The sequence below is a fragment of the Lipotes vexillifer genome, unplaced genomic scaffold (assembly GCF_000442215.2).
Source record: "Lipotes vexillifer unplaced genomic scaffold, Lipotes_vexillifer_v1.1 scaffold755, whole genome shotgun sequence".
Taxonomy (NCBI): domain Eukaryota; kingdom Metazoa; phylum Chordata; class Mammalia; order Artiodactyla; family Lipotidae; genus Lipotes; species Lipotes vexillifer.
The window spans coordinates 2,883,809-2,890,229 of NW_006797755.1; positions in this window are offsets into that span (position 1 = coordinate 2,883,809).

The window sequence follows — 6,421 nt, forward strand, 5'->3', positions numbered from 1 at the left end:
TTTTAATTATTTTTGGCTGAGTTGGGTCTTCATTGCTGCGTGCAGGCTTTCTCTAATTGCGGCCAGCGGGGGCTACTCTTTGTTGCGGTGCACGGGCTTCTTCTTGTGGTGGCTTCTCTTGTTGCGGAGCACGGGTTCTAGGCGCGTGGACTTCAGTAGTTGTGGCTCACGGGCTCTAGAGCGCAGGCTCAGTAGTTGTGGCTTACGGGCTTAGTTGCTCTACGGCATGTGGGATCTTCCCGACCAGGGATCAAACCCACGTCCCCTGCATTGGGAGGCGGACTGTCAACCACTGCGCCACCAGGGAAGTCCCTCTTGACTTGTTTTTAACAGGACCTTTGCCTATAATTTTCTGGCAGCTGTTGTAGTCCCTAACCATCCATGGTGATAAACTCCTTGGGATGTAAGATGCGTTGGCCAGTTACTGCTCATGGAATAAATCTGGCCAGTTTCTGTTTCTGAATGGCTTGCAAACTAAGAATGGCCTTTCAATTTTTATATGGCTGAAAAAAGTTAAAATATTTCACTACATGTGAAGATTATGTGAAATTCAGATTCCAGTATGCACAAGTAAAGTTTTATTGGAAGACAGTCACATTCATTCATCTTCATGTATTGTCAGTTGCTGCTTTTTGCACTACAGTGGCAGAGTTGAGTAGTTGTGACAGACCATATGTGGTACCCTCATCACTTTGCACTACACTGCTAATCGCAGTGACTTAACTCCACGTTTTGAGTGCCACATCTATGACCTGTGTAAGAAAATATCCTCAAAGATGTAATACATAAAATCTCATTACACATAAGCATTAATAGGTGAATCAGTTTCTTCTTGCATGTACAGATGAATCTTTAAAAAAAATAGCACTTCAAATAAATTAAAATAAATTAATAAATAAATTTTTAAAAATAAATAAAAAATAAATTAATAAATAAATTAAAAGGGACAACCATCAAGTGTTCAAATTGTGAAGAAATAGTTGAAAACCTAGACTCCAAGCTGCCAGGTGAATTGATTTAATGATGGAGGATCACTAACTTTGAACCCTAATTAGGTGAAATGTTATACTCCTCCCCAAAAGAAAGGTCTGTATTATAGAAAAAAATTTGCTCAATAATCATCATAGTTTTGACTTCATTAATAGAAATTTTATAGAGATTTGTTTCCTCTTTTTATGCTTATGTAATATCCTCAATTTTGCCTCTTGGCCGTTTACAGAAAAAGCTTACTGGCACATGCTGTAAATAAGGAAATAAAGCATTCAAATCCCATGGATAGGGTTTCAGCAAAACTCACAATGAAGAAAAAGTTATTTTATTTATAAAATAAATATTTTATGAGTATTTATGTGTGAGGTCCTCTGGGCCAGTCCAGTGTACTATTACACTTCCATTGCTAAACGTGAGATAGACTGAAAGGAGGCCTGACTCGTTGGATGCTTTGGGTATTGAAGACCTTCCTGGTCAAGTAAAGATAGTATTTTCTGGAATGTGCCAGCCTCAGAAACTCTTGGAAAACTGTTTCCCACCCCATTACCTGAAGCATAGCTGCTGCCTCAAAGAGACCCTCACTTCACAGAGACCCTTAAGTACCTGGACCTGAATCACCAGTGGCTGAGCTAAGTTAAAAGCTAATGGTATCCACTGTGCTGCTGTGGCTGTCCAACCTCAACGCCAGCTATGCAGAGCTAAAGTGAATGTGGTTGGTCACTGCTCAGTGAGCTGAACTCAAGGCTGTTCTCGTAGATCTGGTCATGAACAGTCACCTTTGCTGACTCTTGGGCCTGCAACTTCCAAGACTATTCAGGCAGATTAAAACACCCCTTTTAGAGGCCGTATGTTGTGGGAACAAGTTGTGGCTGCTGGTTGGACCATCTGGGTCACTCATGTAGATGCCTGTGGTAAAGGCCAGTTCTCTGATATGACCTAGTAAAATCAAGGTGCTGATCAAGCCTGCACCAGACTGCCCTCACACATGGCTACATGTCCACCATCATGGGCTGTGCACACAGTAAAGAACTCTTCCGCATGCACGGCAGACTTATGACTCCTGCCAAAAGTCAGCCCATTTGTCTTGAGGTAGTTGAGGCCATATCACAGACTGACTACTGATGGACTAACTACACCTGTCCTTTGGTCACTTTTCAGGGTGGCTGATGGTGCCTCAGCACTGTTGACACACTTTAGGTTACAATGTTGCTGTCCCAGTCGGATCAACTAACTTTGGCCACACAACTGCAGCCCTTCAAGCTAATATGTCATATGTGTCATGTTCTTAGTTTTCCGGACCACTTGCAATCTAGCAGTGTAGCACTTCCTGTTACAAAGGCCACCTGGCAATGAGCCCATAGGGTATTTGATGGCTATTTCACAGCTGCCTACCATCCACGGATATCTAGCACTCCTGAGCTTTAAAAAGGTTTCTGACTCTCACCCTCACCTCCTGTACTACATACCTGACTGGGTCACAGAATATGGCAATCCCCAAAAAAGGATCATCTCATCTTGGCTGCCCCTGGATGATAATCAGGACAAAAGGAAGGTCTAGGTCAAAGTAGGGATAACTGGAGAAAATATGAAATTATAGGTACAGATTTTGTGGCAGTGGAGGGAAGACAACAACCATGGCACCTGGGAAGAAAACAACTTAGATCCCAGGGAAGGGGAACAATTAATGCACTCTGACCCCTAGGTCATCAGTTCTCAACCTTGGGCCTATTGGTATTTTAGGCTGGATAATTCGTAGTTGTGAGGGACTGTCCTGTGCATTGTGGGACATTTCACAGTATCACTGGCCTCTACCCACTAGCTGCCAGTAGCACCTTTCCCCAAGTTGTGACAAAAATGTTTTCAGACATTGCCAAATGTCCCCCATGGGGCAAAATTTCCCCCAGTTGAGAACCACTACTTTTCATCCAAAACTGCTACCTGAATCAAGTGGCAGTTGCAGCTAACAGTCTGACTTGCTACTGACTTGTCATTTCTGTCCATGTGCTATGTAAACAGGAAAATTCATATAGACATGGTTGGTCCTGAACTATTCTGCTGTGCCTGGTGCCATCAACAGCAGCTTCCAAATGCAAATTAGTACAAATGTACAAACACAGAACATTCAGTCTGGCTGATCACATGCTTTTTTAGAACAATTGAAATATAGTTGATACGCTAGTTTCAGGAGCATTACATAGTGATTTGACATATTATGAAACAATCACCACAATAAGTTACTAAACTTCCGAAAGTTATTACAATATTGACCATATTCCTTATGCTGTATATTATATCCTCATGGCTTATTTACTTTATAACTGGAGGTTTGTACCCCTTAGTCCCCTTCACCTATTCTGCTCCCCCCTCCCCGGCAACCACAGAAAACTAGTTTGTTCTCTGTATCTAAGTCTTTTTGTTGTTTGTTTCTTAGATTACACTTACAAGTGAGATCATATATTTATCTCTGTCTGACTTATTTCACTTAGCATAATACCCTCTAAGTCCATCCATGTTGTCACAAAGCAAGATTTTTTTGATGTCTAAGTAATATTCCATTGTATGTATATACATTTTTATCCATTCACCTATTGTAAAAATGCTGCAGTGAACACTGGTGCACATATCTTTTCAAATTAGTAAATACCCAGAAGTGAAATTGCTGGATCATATGCTAGTTCTGTCTTCAGTTTTTTGAGGAAACTTCATACTGTTTTCATAGTCACTGCACCAACTGACAATCCCACCAGCAATGCATAAGGGTTTCCTTTTCTCCATATCCCAGATACTTGTTATTTGTTGTCTTTTTTGAAGATAGCCATTCTGACAGGTGTGAAGTGTGGTTTTGATATGCATTTCCCTGACAGTGATGTTAAGCATTTTTTCATGTGTCTGTTGGCCATCTTTATGTCTTTGGAAAAATGTCTATTCAGATCCTCTGCCCATTTAAAAATTGGCTTTTTCTTTTTTTTTTAAATGTTGAGTTGTATGAGTTCTGTGTATATTTTGGATATTAACCCCTTATTGAATATATTATTTGCAAATATACTTTCCCATTCAGTAGGCTGGCTTTTTGTTTTGTTGATGATTTCCTCTGCTGTGCAAAAGCTTTTTAGTTTGATGTTGTCCCATTTGTTTATTTTGGCCTTCATTTCCCTTGCCTGAGAAGATAGATCCAAAAAAATATTGCTAAGACCAATGTCAAAGAGCATACTGCCTGTGTTTTCTTCTAAGAGGAGTTTTATGGTTTCAGGTCTTATATTTAGGTCTTTAATCCATTTTGAATTTATTTTTGTATATGGTGTGAGGAAGTAGTCCAGTTTGATTCTTTTGTATGTAGCTGTCCAGTTTTCCCGACACTATTATTGAAGAGGCTGTCTTTTCCCTATTGTATATTCTTGCCTCCTTTGTCATAGACTAATTGCCATTTAACTGTGGATTATTTCTGGGCTCTCTATTCTGTTCCATTGATCTATGTGTCTGTTTTTGTGCCAGTACCATACTGTTTTGAATGACTGTAGCTTTGTAATTAGTTTGAAATCAGAGTGTGATACCTCCAGCTTTGTCCTTTCTCTAGATTGCTTTGACTATTCATGGTCTTTTGTGTTTCTATACAGATTTTAGAATTACTTGTTCTAGCTCTGTGAAAAATGCCTTTGGTATTTTGATAGGGATTGCACTGAATCTGTAGATTGTCTTGGGTTGTACGGTCATTTTAACAATGTGAATTCTTCCAATCCATGAGCATGGTGTACCTTTCAATTTGTCATTTTCTTTCATCAGTGTCTTATAGTTTTCAGAGTATAAGTCTTTTACTTCTTTGGTTAGATTTATTCCTAGGTAATTTATTTCTTTTGATGTAATTGTAAATGGGATCATTTTCTTAATTTCTCTTTCTGGTAGTTCATTATTCATGTATAGAAATGCAACAGATTTCTGTATATTAATTTTGTATCTTGCAACTTTACTGAATTTATTAGTTCTAACACATTTTTGGTTGCATCTTTATGATTTTCCATATAGAATCATGTCACCTGCAACCAGTTTTACTTTTTCCTTTCTAACTTCGATTTTTATTTGTTTTCTTTTTTTTTTTTTTTTTTGGTCTGATTGCTGTGGCTGGGGTTTTCAATACTATGTTGAATAGAAGTGGTGAGAGTGGGCTTCCTTGTCTTGTTCCTGATCTTAGAGGAAATGCTTTCAGTTTTTCACCTTTGAGTATGATGTTGGCTGTCAGTTTGTCATAGGTGGCCTATATTATGTTGGGGTACATTCCCTCTGTACCCACTTTGTGGTTAGTGTTTATCATAAATGAATGTTGAGTTTTGTTAAAAGCTTTTCCTGAGTCTATTGAGATTATCATGATTTTTCTTCAGTTTGTTAATGTGTATCACATTGACTGACTTGTGGGATAAATCCCACTTGATCATGGTATATGATCCTTTTAATGTGTTGTTAAATTTGGTTTGCTAATCTTTTGTTGAGGATTTTTGCATCTGTGATATTGGCCTGTAATTTTCTTTTTTTGTGTGTCTTTGGTTTTGGTATCCAGGTGGTGCTGGCCTCATAGAATGAGTTCAGAACCATTCTTTCCTCTTCAACTTTTTGGAATACTTTGAGAAGGTTAGGTGTTAACTCTTCTTTAAATGTAAAGCCATCTGGTCCTGGACTTGTTTTGTTGGGAGTTTTTTTTTTAATTACTGATTCAATTTCATTACTGGTAATTGGTCTGTTCATATTTTCTATTTCTTCCTGATTCATTCTTGGGAGGTTGTATGTTTCTAGGAATTTATCCATTTCTTCTAGGTTGTCCATTTTAGTGGCATGTAATTGATGTAATAGTATCTTATGATCCTTTGTATTTCTGTTCTCTTCAAAGAATCAGCACTTAGTTTTATTGTTTTTTTTTAACTCTCTATTTCATTTGCTTCCACTCTTGCCTAGATGAATTCTTTCCTTCTGTTAACTTCTGGGTTTTTTTGTTCTTTTCCTAGTTCCTTTAGGTATAAGTTTAGGTTGTTTATTTGAGATTTTTCTTGTTTCCTATGGTAGGCTTGTATTGCTATAAATATCTCTCTTAGAACTGCTTTTGCTGCATCCCATAGGTCTTGGATTGTGTTTCCATTTTTATTTGTCTCCAGGTATTTTTTTATTTCCTCTTTGATTTCTTCAGTTGTTTAGTAGTATGTTGTTTAGTCTGCACGTGTTTGTGTTTTTTGCAGTTTTTTTCTTGCAGTTGATTTCTAGTCTCATACCTTTGTGGTCAGAAAAGGTGCTTGGTATTATTTCAGTTTTCTTAAATTTATTGAGACTTGTTTTGTGGCCTATCCTGGAGAATATTCCATGTCAGGTGAAGAGAATTCTATTTTTGGATGAAACGTTTTGTAGATATCTATTAATTCCATCTGGTCTTATGTGTTACTTAAGGTCAGTG